Source organism: Manis javanica, chromosome 2, assembly GCF_040802235.1.
Source record: "Manis javanica isolate MJ-LG chromosome 2, MJ_LKY, whole genome shotgun sequence".
Classification (NCBI taxonomy): domain Eukaryota; kingdom Metazoa; phylum Chordata; class Mammalia; order Pholidota; family Manidae; genus Manis; species Manis javanica.
The window spans coordinates 58,982,729-59,001,864 of NC_133157.1; the positions used below are offsets into that span (position 1 = coordinate 58,982,729).

Consider the following 19,136-nt stretch of genomic DNA (forward strand, 5'->3'; position numbering starts at 1 on the left):
ATTCATTCATTTTACATATATTTGGCACCTACAGTGTGTCAGATTCTCATTCTCTCTCATATATACACAAAGATATGTGTGTGTGTCTGTATGTGTGTGTGTGTGTGTGTGTGTGTGTGTGTGTATGAATGACTGAGACATAGCGGCAGTAGCAGAGGGCAGAGGCACAGTCCTAAGGTAAGATCAGGTGGCACTGTTCCACGGTTAGGTCAGGGTTAAGAAGAGAATAGGTTGCACCTTCCTCCAACTCCACACTTGTCCCTTTTAAAGCTGCCATACTTTTTGTGCTACTCTTAACATATATGGAATATTCTTATCTTTTGGGCAATCCACAGATTCACTCCATAAAATCATAAATTGCAAACTAGTAACCCATATGCTAGATTTGGCTTAGAGGTATTTTCATTAACTTACATGATTTTAAAAGAAAAAAACAAAAAGAAAGTTAAAAAAAAAACTGGATTGCTGACCATTCCTGAAAAGGTCAGAAGCGTGGGGGCTGTGATCCTACAATTCTGTGTGACAATAATTGGCTGAAGCCTTAGGGCAGGGGTTCCCATGCTTTGTTGCACATTAGAGTTACCTGGGGAGATTTTGAAAATCCTGAGGCTCAGGGTGGACCCTAAGCTAATTAAATTAAAATGTCTGAGAGTGCAAGTCAGGTATCAGTCATTTTAAAATGCCCAGGAGATTCCAATATCCAGCAAAATCTGAGATCCTTTTCAACTCACTATTCTCTCTGCCTGAGAAATCCGTTCTTTCCTTCCAAATATCCACACAGCCTGATGGTCCACATCCTATAGGTAGTTCATCCCATGCCACTTTACATCCTAACTGCAAAATCCCCTCCCTCAGCATCTGATGTATCTTTACCCTAGTTTGCTTACTTCTTTAGCATTTGTCATAATTTAACTTTACATTCTTATTTGTTTGTTATCTGTCTCATTACTAAAATATAAAACCACAATAGGGCATGGGTTTTTGTCCAGTGCTGTTTTCCTAGCATTTAGAACAGGGCTTGGTAAACAGCAGGTATAATTTGTTGCCTAAGTGTGGAATGATGCTGAGAAGCAGCTGCTTCCTTTAGATGGGGCATGTGTTCTGCTTGCCACGGTCTCTTCAACCCTCTAAGTTATCTGCCTGACTCCTTTGTGAATCTGTGACTCTGGATTTAACTATTACCCTTAAGTTTAAATGGAAGTAAAAGTCATAGGAAATACTCAGCTAAGCTTACTGTTGGTTTAAGATGAGATGATAGAACGATATGAAAAAAAATGCGAAAAAAACTTTCACAGTCATGATGAATGTGTTTATTTCTTACTTAAAAGATGAATCATGACATTATCACACTCTCTGATCTCAGCTCAATTTGGTACTCTACATACAACAAATGTGGTATAATCCGTTTAATTTTTTTTTCTTTTCCCAGTAAGGGTCTGAACAAGTTGTTCTATAGAGGAGCACTGATCAAAAGTGGCAAATGTCATTATTCTTGGCAGATTACCAGGAGTTCTGCAATTAACAGCAACATGAATAAAACTATTTTATGGACTTTAAAGTAAATGTAGCTTGATGAAGGGAAAACATACCAGTCTTGCCACAAATTAACCTAGTGTTAGAACTCTTCACATTGAATACATTTCTTATGTTACAAAGAACTGCTTTGGAAAGGAAAGCAAATGGGAACAAGAATAAAATAAACTGTCACCTTGCAAGCAGTACTTCTATGAATTCATTGGCAAACAGTATTTATTCAGTGCCCCCCTGCACAGAGCCCCATGCTGGGTGCTCAGGGATATAAGTAAAGAGAGAGAATATTCCTCTTGCAGCACTTACATAATTTAGGAAATGAGTCCATGCAACAATTTATATAAAGAGGACTCTGTGGGCAAAACCTGGATTAAATTGTAAAGAAAACAAAAAAAATTACTAATTGACAGAAGGATCACTGTATAAAATATTTTGAATTTTGAAATTCTGATCCTTTTCTGAATTTATGTAGTAGGTAAATATAAATGAAATATTTATACTTGCATGGCAATATCTGACAGTATCTGGAAAAGAAGAATATATCATCTATATCTGAGATCATATAACCCATCAAATCATATAACCTATAATCATACAATCTGTTTTTGTGTATGAAATATACTACTTAATCTAAAGGTAAGTAAAAACATATGTGCACATGTCAGTTATCTATTTGCTCTGAGATATATCTGTTGACCTCTTTTTCTTAGCTTTATACAGGAGGCTGGTCCCTAAAAACTACATTTCCCAGCTCCCCTCCTCAGCCAGCTTGCAGGAAGATTCAAAGGCGGATCTGGCAGGAAATGGGAACAAATGGAATGTCCAGCATGTTTCTTCCTCCCTTTTTTTGCTTTGGGAGGTTTGTTAGCAGTAGCTTAATGCCCTCCCGCATGTCAGCACCAAATGAGCAGTCTGTCCCTTACAGGACAGCTTCGCACACAGACTAACTGCAAGCAGGCAGACGAGACCCTTCCCCCTTGTTCCTCTAACCTTATGAGTAGCAGTGTTTCTGCTATTGTTAATGTTTGGTTTGATGATACAAGACTTATATAATTAGTTCTTTGGTTTAAAATCCCTTTACTGACTTACTGAAATGTCTGACTGTTTTCCTCAATGACTCTAACTGACAAATACATACTGAGTTTATATACATTTATTAAAAAGTTGTCCTGGTACTACCAAAACTGGCATAAGTGGGGAAGGAGAATTACCCACTTTTTCATCAACTAGAAGGTAGGATTCAAGATGACATGGAGAAGTGAAAGCCAAAAACTATACACAAGCCCTCTTAGAAAAATAAAAGTTCAGAGATATCTAGAAATCAGCTTTCTATTTTTAAAGGTAAAAAATGATGAGCCATGCTAAACCTCTCTGTTATTCAAACTTTCTCCACCACCTGATTAGTCCTTATGTTCTACCTATTCTACCTCCCTAATGTTTCTTGAATCTTATGCTTTATTTCCCCTGACACTCTGTGGTTCCGGTAGACTCATCCTTATCTCTCCAAAATGACACCTTCAATCCATCCTCCACAAGGCTGCCATTGAGTGCTTTCCAAACTTTAACTCTGATCGCATAAATACCTTACTTAACCCTCCCCAACTAAATGAGGCCCATTTTTCTATACAGTAAAAAATTTATTCTTTTATGTATCATTTAAAATCCTTAGGGTTTTGGTGCTTTCCCATCTCTTAATTTTATTTCTCTCTTCACACTTCCCTATTTTCTTTCTCTTCAGCTGCCTTGAACTGCTTGCAGTTCCTCAAATAAACCATATAATTTCTGCCTTTGCATTTATGCCATGTTATGATAGGAGCGTATGCCATGTCCTCCTCTTCTTCTTGGCCCTGAGAAAGCTTTATTCATCCTTCAAAACTCAATTTGCCTATCAACTATCTTAGCAAGTTTTTCCAGGCCTTCATAAGCAAGATGCGACATTCTTTGAGCTTGCGAAGTACCTTGTGTTTTAACTATTGCTTTCACTCACTATTGTTGTTATTGGTTCATATATGTTTCTCCCTAACATGACTCTAGTCTCTATTCTATTTACCATTCTATCCCCAGCACTGAGCCCAAAGGGTGGTGCTTAGTAGGACACTGCTCTATTTTTATTAACTGACTGGATGACAGTGCTGACGCTGTAACATCTACTTCGATGTGCATCTCTCCAGAACTTCTCTAAGGCTCCCCTTGGGGAGGGAAGGAAAGTTGTCAAGGCTGTTGATTCAGCTATTTCCCATGTTTGTCTCTGGAGCACTTTGGGGCCCCAGTTGTGAGCCCATTTCAGCCACCTACCAATTTTCCTGTACTTTCTACTCATATAAATTCAAAAGATGAAGGGAAATACCCACTGTGGTATAAGAAGTTTAAAGAAAAGAAGACAGTCCTGTGTGTATGTATATATAGGTCTTTTGCTCTGTAACTTACTCTTTAAGTATATTGCATCACTTTGTAGCCAATGTCTTTCACATACAGACAAAAACACCCAACATTTGTTGATTGAACTAATGATCTCTCTCATTACATCTTTCCTAATACCCAGAACTGAAGCCACACAAGGTAACAGATCATTCTCAAGAGAACTACAGACTTTTAAGCCTCCAATTCTTACCTCCATGCTGTTGGCTTAGCCAGAAATACCCACCCTCTTTCTCTATCTTGTAATCAATCTGAGCTGAAATCAAATGCCATCATTTCTGTGAGTGTCTTTCTGATCTGTCAAACAGAATAAACAGCTTTTTCCCCCTCCCCACAGCTTGCTGTCATTATCTCTATTTGACATTTACATTGGTCTGCTTTGCATGTTCATATTAGGTTTTTTTGAATGTCTGTCTCTCTTATTTATGATTTCCTTGGAGGCAGGACACCTTTCCTTATCTTCTCAGAACTTGTCATGCTGGTTGGCACATAGAATATACCTAATATTCATAGAATTAAACTAAATTGAAATAAATGAATTAATCAAATAATTCACATACAGATTATTTTTGAATGAGTTATAGATTGTGTGAAGATGCCTAGAAGTTGGATCAGCCTCACACAAGAAGTTAGGTCTCGGCCTCTCTAAAGCTTGTTAAGGTGGACTAATACTAAAGGCTTAATGCCTGGTCCTCCCAAGAGCAGTTGCATTTTAATTGGCAAGTCTGGAAGGACATTTAGTTAAAAAGACACCAAAGGGACAAATCATGATGGACCTTCAGACAGCCTGCTGATTGGTAGTGGAAAGACAGTGAGTAAGACTGCACAGGCCCTCTCAAAGCACAAAATACCAGCAGTCCCTGCCTTGCTTTCTGTCTGAGAGGACTGCATTTGTTCTTGAATGTGAATAAAACATTCTAAAAACAAAATTTTAAGGGGACCATACAATAGTTAGATTTCAACCTTTGTCAAAAATCACTGGTGTTTTCTTCTGAATAGAAACCAACTTAGAATAATGTAAACATTCAAAAGTAGATTCCTATTATTTTAATCTTGGACAATTGATGGGGAGACAAATTGAAGGAGGATGTATCTCAACATGGAAAAAGTATCAGATGAACATTATTAGTTTCTCCCTGACTTTGGTCCATTATGCAGCTGCTTTGCTGGTCTCCCAAAGGAACAGTAAAACTGAAGGCATGAATAGAGAATTGCTGGTATTTATCAGGCAGGAGCAAATTAAATTGGAAAGAAGACAAAGTCAAAGAAGTAAAACATGGGAAACTTTCACCAGGTATCTTTCTTCCAGGGAATATAAAACACTTTAGAAACATCATCTCAATAACAGCTATCACGTTGTGTGTGTGCGTGTTTTCATAAATATCCATAGTTTTAAAGGGATGTGTGTCTGTCAGAGTGTATTAGTAATATGATTTAGCAATAGTGTTACAGACTTGGTTCTTTACTACTCCACCTAGAAAACAGTCATTGACCAAGTCATGACTAAGAAAATACTTAGAATGCATGTAGGGAAAGTGGATGAACTGAGCAGGGGAGAGGCTCAATTATTCTGCTTCTGTGGGTTGTCAGGTAAGATTAAATCCTCTGAACTTTAATGTTCAACAAGCACCTTCTTAGACACCTGCTTGGTCATGTTGCCTCATCAGGTTTTTCCTTTGTATTCAGTGTATACAAATGAGAGACCAGACAGAACATTTACAAGTCTATTACTACAATCATCATCTCATTTAAGCAAATAATGAAGAAATCAAAATTCACTTGGGTGGTATACAATCTTTCCAATATGCACCACCTCCCACACCTGCAGCCCCCTTTACAGACTTGGGTGGCAATCTTTCCTGCGATCATAGATGACATGGAGAAAAAACTAAAAATTGTGACAGTACCACCCCCTCTCAGAGCAATGAGACTAGCAGTCCATAAAGGATGAAATAAATGTACTAGCGTAAAACATCCAAGGTAGGAAGATACACTGAGCCACATAATCCATGGCCAGCTCTGACAGTGAGTGAGATAGGCTAGCTGCCTAGAACATATCAACCAAAATACAAATTTGGAGAGCCATCACAACTCACAAACCACAGTGTGTGACACCAAAAACGTGCCTTGGCTGGTTTTACTGTCAGCAAACCTCAGGACTTTGTCTTTTTGATGTATTTGCATCCAAAGGTTGGGGAGAAAAAGCACTCCCACAAAATCTGCTAATAACATAAGTGGAACCTGCCTTAAAAAAAAAGAGAGAGAGAGAAACACAAAAATTAACAAGTAATTATTCACATAAAAATGATTGCCCCTGTGTCACTATAGCATCTCTGAACATGGGACAAACATTTATTCACCATTGTCTTCCAAGCAAACAGTTGAATAACCTGAATAAGATTCAGATTTTATGATCAGTATTTGCTTTACATAACAGAGGAAAATAAAGCTTTTCTAAATTCAAAAAACTTTTTTGCTACTTTCTTTAGATTTCCTATTGAAGAATTTTAAACATATTCATACTGATGACTAGAATTTCTGGATGTCATTTATAATGTTTTTGAAGTCATTGAGTTATGATCTCCCGATGTGGAGTAAGCATTTATCCAATATTGTGTCTAGGCAACAGGTCAAAAGAAATTTGAGCATGGAATAGCTGTCCATTTATTTGTGTCTTTCATGCTCATGGATTGGAAAAATTAATATTGTGAAAATGGCCATACTGCCCAAAGCAGATTCAATGCAATTCCTGTCAAAACACCAATGGCATTTTTCACTAAATTAGAGCAAATAATCCAAAAATTTGTGTGGAACCACACACACAAAAAAAAAACAAAACCCAAATAGCCCAAGCAATCTTGAGAAAGAAGAACAAAGCTTGTGGCTTTAACACCCCTAATTTCAAACTATAATACAAAGCTACACTAATCAATAGAGTATGATACTGGCATAAGAACAGATACATAGACCAGTGGAGCAGAGAGCCCAAAAATAAACCCATGCCTTTAAGGTCAATTAATATGTTAAAGGAAGCAAGAATATACAATGGGGAAAATACAGTCTCTTTAATCAATGGTGTTGGGAAAAACTACATGCAAAAGAATGAAAGTTAATCATTGTCTTATACCATACACAAAAAATAAACTTGAAATGGATTAAAGACCAAATATAAGACCTGAAACCATAGAACTCATAGAAGAAAACATAGGCTGTAAACCTTTGAACATCAGCATTAGTAATTTTTTCTGGATGTGCCTCCCCAGGCAAGGGAAATAAAAGCAAAAATAAACAAGTGAGGCTACATTACACTAAAAGGCTTCTTCTGCACAGCAACAGAAACCATCAAAATGAAAAGGCAACTGACTCTTTGGGAGAATGTATTTGCAAATTATATATCTGATAAAGAACTCATATAACTTAATACCAAAAAACCCCAAATAATCCAATTAAATAATGTGCAGAGAACCTCAATGGACATTTTTCCAAAGAAGACATATAGATTGCCAACAGACACTCAAAAAGGTGTTCAACATCACTAATTATCAAGGAAATGCAAATCTAAGCCACAGCAAGATATATCACCTCACACCAGTCAGAATGCCTAGTATCAACAAGACAAAAAATAAAAAGTATTGGCACGGATGTGGAGTAAAGGGAACCTTTGTGCACTGCTGGTGGGAATGCAAATGGTGCAGCCACTATCTCAAAGCACTATGGAAGTTTCTCAAAAGACCAAAAATAGAAATACCCTATGACCCAGCAATTCTACTTCTAGGAATACACTAGAAAAATACAGAATCACTATCTGAAAAGATACAGGCACTCCTATGTTTATCGCAGGATTGTTTACAATAACCAAAACATGGAAACAACTTAAATGTCCATCAATAGAAGAATGGATAAAAAACAGGTGGTACATATATACAATAGAGTATTACTTAGCCATAAAAAAGAACGAAATATTGCCATTTCCAACAACATGCATGGACCTAGAGGGTAGTTAGTATGCTAGATGAAATACATCAGAGAGAGACAATACCATGATTTTGCTTATATGTGGAATCTAAGGAAAACAAATGAAAAACAGGCAAAACTGAAAGAGATTCATAAACATAGAGAATAGACTGCTGGCTGCCATAGGGGAGGAGAGTAGGTGGTATGGGTGAAATAGGCAAAAGGGGAAAAAGGAATTTGAAAATGGTTAAATTTGTGAAAGAGTGCTTTCCAAGTTATTGGGATGGCTGAAGTACTCAATTTTAGTTTTAATGAACCTACCAATTCTTCTCTTTTTCAGTGAAATAAAAAGTTGTTCTGGCTGTTTTCTGCCATCTGAATTTTTATGTTTGCTGTCTGACTGGTTTATGAGTGAAAGGATATATGTGGGAGAAACATAAGTGGGCATGAAATTGTTGCCCAGAAAATCTCAGCAAGGCTGAAAGAGGCACACTTCTAATTCCATCCAACAGCTGCATGGGAGCAATGTGTGAGAGAGGAGGAAAACCAAGTAAATAGACAAACTAAAAATAAATACATTGAGAAAGAACTTAGAGAGGCTACTAGGCTGTATGCACCTTAAAATATATCCTTTAGATTCCTAAAGACAAGGAGGTCTACAAATGCCCTTCCTGTTGCGGTTGCAGCAGACATATTAAAGAAGACTTTCACAGCCCACATTAGCAAAGCTTGTGTGCCATGAAGTAGCATTTTGTGAGTTCATGAAAGAGTTGGAAGGGGGGGGCAATAGACACACAGTAGATTAATCCTCTTCCTATAAAGCATGAAGACAATGTGATGTATACTCAAAACTGACTTTCAAGCCAATTGAAGAAAAACAAAATGAGAATTTTTATTTTAAATTAGCAGGTCATCTCTGATATGAGAAAAGTACAGTACCATGAGAAGCAGTGTTGGGAATAGAAGCAGAGAGATACCCACAGCCCATATACACAAAAATATATAATATACTGTGAATACTTATGATGTTATTAAATATCAGCTGTCAGAATTGGGGACTAAGGCATACAGCTGAAAACAGAAACAGTCACTGAGTTGTGTACATTGTAAGTTTACGGACCATCCCTTTCATGAAGCCAGCGCCCACTTCACAGGGTTTGCTGACAGATGTCAGTTCCAAACTGCCACGGCTGTCCCCGTGTACTCCGTTCCTGCTTTGGTAGGTATCACGAGGCTCAGAGAGCGATATGGAGGTCCCTTGTAGGTAGGGGGAAGGCAGTTAGGTACTTATGAAGAAAGGATATTCCTTTCTCTGACTTCACTGTGGGGGATGGAACTGTTTGAGGAAGGCCCAGGGAAATCACTCACACAAGCACAGGGAGTCTCATGTTTATCAGGCAGCCTGAATGTCCACTTATCCTCTGGTGCTTGCTGCTTTCCATCAGAGCAGGGGAGAGGTTGTATAGGGTTGGATAGCTATATGTAGAGGGTGCCAGGATTGTCTCTCTCAAGTTCTAGATGCTCCCAGGGTACAGAAGATAGGATCCCCCCTGTGTTTGCAGGCTCCAGAGTAGGGAGGTGGCTGACGCTATATATAATGGGGGACACACCATAGAGGATGACAAAGAGGCACAGACAAGAGAGGAATGAACCATGATGCTGACAGCTGGGAATCAGCTGGCAGATGTCAGCAGACGTATTAAGGTACTACTGATACCCAGGGGCATTGCTAAGAATGAGGCAACTGCAGGGCTGATTGGCGACATCATCCTTCCTGCACAAACCTCACTGATGACAGCAGACCAGGTTCACAAACGGTCGAGGAGATAAGTGCACCAACCAAGAGCAGTGTGTCTGTTAGAAATGCATTTGCAAATGCAAGTAATTCAAAGCCTACTTTGCAGTGGCCTAACAAATAGAGATTTGTGTTTCTTGTGTAATGAGATACCTGGAGGGAAGCTGCTGCTGGCCTTAGTTCCTTATTTCAGTGGTTCTGAAATTCTCTCAGCCTTTCCCTCATGGCTGCAAGACAGTTGTTTAACTCCAGGCCTCCAGGCCACATTTAGGAACCCACATCCAGTCTGGGGATGAGAAAGGACAGCTAAATCTGTCACCTTATCAGGAAAATTAAAATGTTCTCAGAAGTCCATAGCAAATTTGTATCTTATTAGTCAGAACTAGATTCCTCTGATACTCCAGCTGCAAGGGAGGCAGGTAAGTGTTTAGCTTCTTCAACCTCTATAGCAGAAGAGTATCTTCCACTGGTAGTTGAGTTAGAGGTGGCTCTGCCTCCCAGTTCCTTCATTCTGTGCTGCACCCAGCAGGGCATGCAATGGAGACAGAGGTCAAGGTGAGTAGACAGAGGTGAGAGGTGAAGGTGAGTCCAGCACCCTAAAAACCCACCGAGACCCCAGTAGCATGTATTTGGCCTGTGCTAATGGAGATGGGGAGGAGGAAGGAAGAGAACAGTATTTAAACTGCATATGCTTTAATAAAGTATGAAAATGAACAAGACAGTCTTAAAGATCTAAAAATGATCCTTTTTTACAAAAAAAGAAAGAATGAAGAAAGAAAGAAAGAGAGAAAGAAAGAAAGAAAGAAAGAAAGAAAGAAAGAAAGAAAAAAGAAAGAAAGAAAGAAAAAAAGAAAGAAAGAAAGAAAGAAAGAAAGAAAGAAAGAAAGAAAGAAAGAAAGAAAGAAAGAAAGAAAGAAAGAAAGAAAGAAATACAACTGGATAAGAGATTAAGGGAATCTTACAGCAGCAGCTGAAAGGAAGCTGTGACTAAATATAGTTAGTAGCCATTACTAGCAGAATAAAATCACTTTATTCCTGCACACCTAACAAATTCAGACTTTACATCAAAGTTAACTTTTTATTTATTAGGGGATCCCAGTGGGTAGATTCAGGACTTTTTAGCTAAACCTCCTTTGTTTTAGAAAGTTCTAAATAGAAAGGAGCCTTAAGAAGATATACCTCATTAAAATACTCATGATTGATTTGCATGCAATCCTCAGATGGATTACTATGGAATCAAGCACATGCTTTACAGAATTGTGTCTGAACAAAGCCTGGTTCTACTTGGGAATAATATTTGACTTACGTGTGATAGATTAACCATTATTGCCAATTTTTCCATTTCCCCAAACTAATTTTGGGAGATTGCCCCCCCCACATACACATACATGAGTCTAACATTATTATCTAACTATATGGTACTTTATCATTTCTAACTGTGATCCTAACACATCTCTGCTTACCCTACCTCAAAGAAGCAGATACACTCTTTGAGGCCTAAAATCAAATTCAGTAAGAAGTTATTTTCGAACTTTTCGATCTGCTCCATTTAATTACTGGAAGCCATTGGAGCCCTGTGTTTGTCACTGCAGCCCACAGAAACTTTAGACACTCCTAATATTCTAAAGGAGACAAACTGGCCTGATCTAATATAATTGAGATTTCTGCTATCTCACGCCACAAACACACATCTTCAGTTATGTACAATCACTGAGTTATGTTCTGAGAACACAGAAAGGAAAAAGATATGCCTTGTCCTTGAGAAACTAAAAATTCAGCTCTGGCTAAACTAGTCGCATCATGAGTTATTATCGTGATTATTACCAATGCAAAAATATTTACATATGTCTGGGAAAGTGTAATCAGGGGAATAACTATACCTATGTAAAATGTATTATTAATTTATGAAGGGAAAATTAATTAAATGAGTTAATCAAGGTCTCAAAGTCAGCTAAATTCTGCCCTGTGTTTGAGAGAGCAGTGTGTCCTTCTAGGCAAGTAAGGAAGAAAACCATTTCTCACCCAACTCAAGAAAAGATTCGCAACCTAAGTGCTGGCTGGCTCTGTAGAAACCTGCAGAGAAATTTTTTTATATTGCATCAGGTACAGCAGAAGGAAACAGCTGGAAGCTGTTGGGCAAATACCAACAGCTTCTGTGTGATTAAAAGGAATTGCCAAGTGCAGTAAGTATATTCCTCCTCCCTTCAGCATAGTTTTGCATGGTTATGTGCTAAGTCTTAAAATAATAAATAGTAATAGTTATTTATTGAGTGCCCATATGCCATGTATGTAAGTCTGGCACTGTAAATTGGAATTAACATATATTATTTTTAAATTCACAACAATTCCAATATAAAGAGGGCACTATCACCTCCATTTTACAGATGAGGAAACCATGAAATAGAAAATATAAAAGGACTCAGGAGTTGAGTTCAGATTTGTGTCTGACTTCAGTGCCTATGCATTTGTCACTGCACCATGGAAAATACTAGACCATTATCAACGCCTCAATTTAAGAACACATTCCTCACTGCACCTCTTTTTAGCCATCCTTTAGAAATGTACAGGAAATGCCCCTCCTCTCTTGCTCTATGAATCAGAACCTCCTTGGCCAAGGATAAAATCACTGTTAGAATTCAAAAACTGTTCTAGATTAGCAAATACTCTTCTTTCCATTGATGCCAAGTGATTTTTTCCCCCTCTCAAGTCTGATCTTGGTTTTGCTAGTAAATATTGTTTCTATCTCCACCCTCACGAGCAAACACAGCTGGCTTTGGCTGTCAGAGATTCAAAGAACCTTCTGTAAAGATTTAAACTATATGAAAACAATCAAAATGCAAAGGGGAAAGAATGTTTAAATAAAAGATAATGTCTTCAAATGTAGGTTTGGCTTTGCTTGCATTTTTTGGAAGCCAATGAGAGTTGAGAAAGGATTGATATTTTTATTGTGGTTCTTGTCATGTGGTTCTTCTGAACAGAAATGTCCCAAGTGAATGATAAAGTCAGCAAAGCCAATATTCAATTCTTGTATTTTCCATTATCTTACTGCAAAAGAAGCATGTCTTCAGGTCCTCACTTGGCTGCCAGTTGACCTCAAATAGGTCTCTTTCTCTCTGTGAGTGGAGTTTCCTCAAGTGCAATAAGGAAAGTTGAACTAGTTGATTGGGCCCTTGTTCTAAAACTGTATTTTTACATTTATAAATCATGGAATGACTATTTCTTAAATGCAGTGATGTGTTGCCTCTAAATTCATGCTTCTTATAGCTTTTTTGTATGCCAGGGGCCTTAAAGTTTTCTATCAAAGGTGATGGAGTCACAGGATATACATGGCATAGATTTTTGAGAGGACTGATGCAACTCAAACTTGGGCAGTTTTTAAAACATCTGCATGAGATATAATTGACATATAATAAGCTGAACATATTTCAAGTGTACAATTGCTGAAGTTTTGACAAATATATGCACTGTGAAATCATTACTACAAGATAGTGAACAAAAGTGTCCCCATGCCCCTTGTAATCCCTCCCTTTCCCATTCTTATCAAAGGGCTTTCTGTCAAGATAGATTAGTTTGCATTTTGTAGACTTTTATGTGAAAGAAATCACACAGTACACACACTTTTAGATTTGCCTCCTTTCGCATAATAAAATTATTTTGAGGTCCTGCCATATAGCTACATGTGTCAATTGATCATTCCTTTTTACTGACAAGTAACATTCTGTTTTATGGTTATACCATCACATATTTGCCTATTTTTCTGTTAATAGGTACATGGGTTGTTTCTGAGGCTTGCTGTTTACACACGTAGTTCCAAGGGGTATTATCTCCCTCCAGCAATGAAGTTGCTAGTTTTTGTGGACTTCTCAGTTATGGTAGAACTATGAGAGTTGTAGAGCTACAGGAGGTGGTTGTTGGGAATGAGAGCAGCCCCTGAGATTTAGTAGCTTTTCTTGAATGAATACTTCTTAACTCATTATATACCTAGATTCCAGAAATGGTTGTTTTAAACACTCTTTTTCTCTTTTAACATTGCTTTTTGGTTGGAGGATTTGCCAAGCTATTCACTCTATCATTCTAGAAATCACAATTTTTCTTTTTGGTATAATTTTTCAGACAAGTTACATGAATAGCACAATAATCCCTACTTCTCAGAAAAATCCCATCCATTAAGGGAAATAGAATTTGTGCCCATGTAACTAAAATACAAGACAAAGACAAGGCACTGCATAAATAAGCAGCCACTGAGTTTCCTTAGGTGTTCAGAGGAAAGAGACGTCATCCTCTCTGGAAAGGATTAGGTAAAGCACTGATGGTGGAGGGAGCATTTGAAGGAGCCTTAAAGGGTTGTTAGGTTTTCAAGAGATAATGAAAGACTGAACATAGCAGTTGCACGAGTAGTTGTGCTGCCCTGGGACTTCTTTCATTTCTTTCTGCTTACAAGTTTTAAAAGTAGTACATGAAAACATTTCCATTGCAAAAATATTATACAGTTGACAATGTTCAAGCACCTCTACTTCCCTCCCCTCTTTCACCTCTCCCCACCTCAGCTCCATCCAATTCCTTTCCCCACCACTATTTCTAAGCCATTTCCTATGCACTGACATACACACATATATAACAACGGATTTCTGAAAATTTGAACAGAGTGAGTTCACACAGTTACATTAGAAAAAAAGAAGGAATATTTCTAGGTTTAGATCTATGCTGACAGATGAATATTTGCAAATGTCAATGACTTGACTGAGGGCACCAGGCTAATACCACCAGCAGTAGCAAATAGTTTACTATGTGTGTAACCCTAAGCTTCCCAGTAGCTATGGACTTCAGTTTATTCATTAGTCAAGATAAGCTAGGCTATGCTATCCATGATCCCACAGGTATACTGCATTAAAAGCAGGTTTCTCACTCACATGAATTCCAATGCGTTTCAGCTTTCCTGAAGTGGAGAAGCCCTTCCCTTCCAGAGGCACAGACTGGGGAGATAGAGTAGAAGATTGTGTAGGATATTCCATGGTTAGGCCTATAAGTAACGTACATCATTCTTCCTACATTCCATTGGACAGAATTCAGTAATGAGTATGTTCAAAGACAGCTGGCAAATTAGTCTTCTTGTGAGCACAGAACATATAAAAGAGGTTAGTGAGTTCATATTATTTTCTCTTCCACAAGTTTCCTCATCTGTGAAGTATATGGTCAACTAGATGATGATTACAGCCTTCCCAATTCTATCTTCTTATGAATATTACATTGAATGAAGGAATCTGACCTCATTCTGGTATTCAAATGCATTGTTCTTAACTTTGCTAAATTGTGCTGTTTTTCACCTACTTGCCATTATGTTGTGTGTCACATAAAGTTAAGACACTATCAGACTTGAGGATGATCTGGCTGCAACATCTGTCATCCCATTTAATGTCCAGTTCATTAGGCTGATTTGGTGGCTAGGCAGGCACCCCCTTTCTCCCTTACCATTCCTGAGACTGTACACCCCAGCAGAGAATGATCATTCTTCAGTCAAGGGTACTCTGGTAACTGTGCTCCCAGGGTAGGACCTCCAAAAAAATCTCTTGAGGTCCATTTGTAGGAGAAAATAGGGTCAAGTTTCCAAGACTCTAGACTCATCTGAATGAGGTGTTACATGTGGTGGTCTGCCTTGGGAAAAAAAAAATTGAGATTATCAGTCATTTTTTTTTCTTGGAAAATTCCTCCTAAATTTCAAAAAGTAATGGGAAAATCTGAATTTAAGTCTCAATTCTTCTACTGATGATGGGATGATGTTGAGCCAACCACTTACATTATTTAGCTTCTCTAAACCTTCACTACTTTCATTTTCACTTACTAATATTTATGGCCAAGTCACTGGAATGTTATGAGGGATCAAATGATAGATTAATTGGGCAACTGCTTTGTAAACTATAAATACAATTTTAATAATAAAGGAGAGAGAATACAAAAAAGATAAGCAAGAAAGAGCAGAAGGCTAGAACTGTAGAATGCCTGAAAAACAGGCCCTCAGAAGGGACTCAGGGTTGGATTTTGAGACCTCTGCAGCAATCTGAGCTGGAAATCTAGAGAAGATAAGGGGAAGCTGGGAGCAGGCTATGGTAGGGAAAAGAACAAATGACAAGAAGAAGAGATGGGGCTTTGTGAATAAAAGGAGTAAGTTTAGAGAGCAATTTTTAAAAATAACATTTCTATTTTGGAACAAATTTAGATTTACAGAAAGATGGCAGGTATAGCACAGAGTTCTTCTATACCCCTCACTGAGTGTGCCCCTCTGTTAACATCTTACGTAACTATAGCATATTTGCCAGTGGGGGTGTAAGATGTAGCAAAGCATACTAAATGCAGCATCTCATAGAAATTACACTATACTGATGCACATACAACACATTATTAGTAAGAAACTGATACTTGTGTATTATTATTAACTAAACACCAGAATTTATTTGAAGCTCTAATCTGTTGACAGTCAATTCAGTTTACTTAGCTGAGAAGAGCTTAAATCGATCCCTGTCTCCATGTGTCTCTACTTCCTTGTTAATTTCTGGATTACTGACTCAGTTTCCAAAAATGCCTTGTGAAGTACAGTCAATCACAGGAGCCTTTCCTGGTCCTCAAGACAGCACATATCTGTATCCTGATGAACAGATGCTCTAGAAATAACTCTTCAATGTTATCTTTCCCAGAAAAGTAGCAGAGGGAGATGATTTAGCCAGCTGGGTGGGTTTAAAAAAAGTTCTATTTTATTTTTCTTTAACTTGGTCATAAACCACTAGCCAAAGAGCAATTACTTTTAACAATATGAGAAATATTGCAGAAGGCCCTAGGGAGAGGAGGCATTTAGAGTTTTCCACATTCCACATAATTAGTACAGGCATCTTAAGAGAAATTTAGTATGGCATCCCTCCCCTAGACCATCCCAGGATAACCTGAGGATCATTCTAGAAGTTTCATCTATCTGCAGTGGTCTTCAAATGGAGATTTATAAGATATGGGGAGTGTTAAGTAGTCACAATGAAAGTCTTGGCTTTTAGAGGGTCTGGAGAGAGAGATGGGAAGCATCTGCAATATTTAGGACAATCTCACACAGTAAGAATTGCCCTACTTAGGCATCAAGCAAAACAAACACTGATGAACACTGCCCCAAAAAAGATATCCATAAGGCATATGCTAAGAATTCATTAGCAGCTTTCCTAGGAATCAGCATCTCCTATTTAGGGTTAGTTCTTCAGGAAATATCATTGTCAGAAATGCAATGCCATGTGTGTATGCTTTCTTCTTCAGCATGGAGAAAGAAAGGAAGCTGCTCTCTGGGGACTGTAAGTCACAACAACATCAATAAAAATAGCCATAAATACATATATATATTACATGCCTAATTTTTTTCTTTGTGTTAGTGCTATAGCAGAAATAATTATACTCTGGTGCTTGCCAAGTTTCTTAATGCAGTAACAGTTGCAAGTCAGTCTCTTAAATTAATAGAATTCTGAAAGCAAATATCCTTAAATATCATGAAAATGCCTCTCATTATTTTACATATTTTCTCTCTGCATCTGTGTGTCTCAAAAGGGCCCTAAAAGCTTCATTGGGGGCACGAGTTCAGCACTTCAACATGTGTACTTTAAAAAATGTTGGAAAATGCACAAATTAATTTGCCAGTTAAACTATGTAATTGGATCCTGATTTATTCTCCTAGAATACAGCTAGTAGGTTGCTTTTTTTTCCTTTTTTGAAAGAGGCAAAAAACTTGCCATGATTCCAAGAAGAGTTTTGACAATATGTAGAGCATGCTCAAGTTAGAAACCTCAGCTCCTACTGGCTTATATTCATGGTGTGTGGGGTTATGGGATGAGGCATAAATGGTCATTGAAAGTGTCATTTAAAAATCTATTAATTTCCTTTCCCATTATAGGCTTTGCAAATGCAATCCTGCTTACAACTTCCAGAAATCGTATTACTTATTTTCTAGCCAGTATACCACTCAGAGAGTTACACTAGATACGTTTCTTATAAAAAAACAAAAACTGGTTATCTCAATCCCTTTACCACTCAAATTTTAGCTAACATTTTGACTCTGATATTTGTTAGTTTTGTAGGAGGGAGATAGGGCTGGTAGCCCTTCTATCCCAGTGAACACATGTTAACTGTACTACAGGAGGTAGAGACAATTTAGAAGCTTCACAGAATTTCAGTGAAAAGAGAAATTCATGCAGTGAAATAAAAATTAGGCTCTGCTGAAATCTTTACACACTGTCAGCATGATTTTATATGCAGTTAATATATTGATAAGTACACCAACTGTAGAGTAATCTAAGATTTAATTCAGGATATTAAGTACCACTGAAAGAAAACCATCTTTTGGTTTAGCCTGTGGATGCAGAACCAGTTCCTAGGCCATTGACTTTTCACCAAAACACAGCTTTCATACCTACTTTGAACAAAGAGTAAGAACCTGTACCAAGGTCCATTTTGCTTACCAAGAATAAATTCTTGTCTTCAAAGATATTCTTTAAAGATGCCATTTTCTGTCACAGGAAATAGCAATTAGTAGTTTTCTGTAATACACAAACAGAATGCCATATATCCATGTCAGAGACAATGGCCAAGTCACAAGGAGATAAAGCATTAGCCTTATTTTAATATCTTAACTGTACTTATCATTTTAGTTCTAGTATAATGCTTCACTGGCAATTTGGAGTGTCTTGGAATCAAGGGATCTCAGTGCTAAAAGGAACTCAGAGACCAACTGCACCATTTCCCTTGCTTTGCAGATATGGAAGTTAAGGTCCAGTGAGATACAGTGATGATCGAGGCCATCTAAAGTGATAGAACACCTCCCTCATAAAATCGCCACTTTGAGGGAAGATGTTTCTATTTTGTCTGAGGGGGTAGAAAAAATCATCTTAACTTCAAAAGGAAACAGTTACAATGTTTACTGCCACTAAGGAGAAACTCTCTGTTGCATAATAAATAATGTAGAGGATGAATTTCAATTACTTAATTTATTTTTATGGTATGTGCTACAACTGAGCCAACATCTCATATGAGAACCCACAAATGTTTTCATGTTTTGATCAGGCGCCAAGATCCCTTCTCTTATTAGGAGTTTATATGTTTCAAAGCCTCAAACCTAAGAGTCAAGATAAAAGAGACCTCCTCCTGGCCATTGTATAAGTTACAATAAGGCCTTCCCAATCTGATCTTCCTTTGTATGTTTCCCCATTTACCACATATCAAAAAGAAATGATGACATAATTACATAGTGTTGAATAATAGAGAAATTGTTGCTCTGATCTGATCATGTATCTCATGTGAGCATCTATAATCTATTAGTCAAGTCATGGGCCTAAATATGCAGCATTCTAGGACTTACAGCAAACATGCCTCACAGGTGATAAATGCTGCTTACAGATTAAAGGAGACCACATTTGTTAAG

General features: G+C 37.7%; 1 long non-coding RNA gene across 2 annotated transcripts in view; it reads right to left on the reverse strand.

Annotated features, from left to right (window-relative positions):
* The window catches only part of LOC118972419 (uncharacterized), a 271,560-nt gene that overhangs the window by 69,538 nt on the left and 182,886 nt on the right, over nucleotides 1–19,136 (reverse strand). For both annotated transcript variants that reach the window (XR_005061379.2, XR_012127725.1), the window contains one exon: nucleotides 18,178–18,255. This is a non-coding gene — a long non-coding RNA (uncharacterized lncRNA). The remainder of the gene's footprint in view (nucleotides 1–18,177; nucleotides 18,256–19,136) is intronic.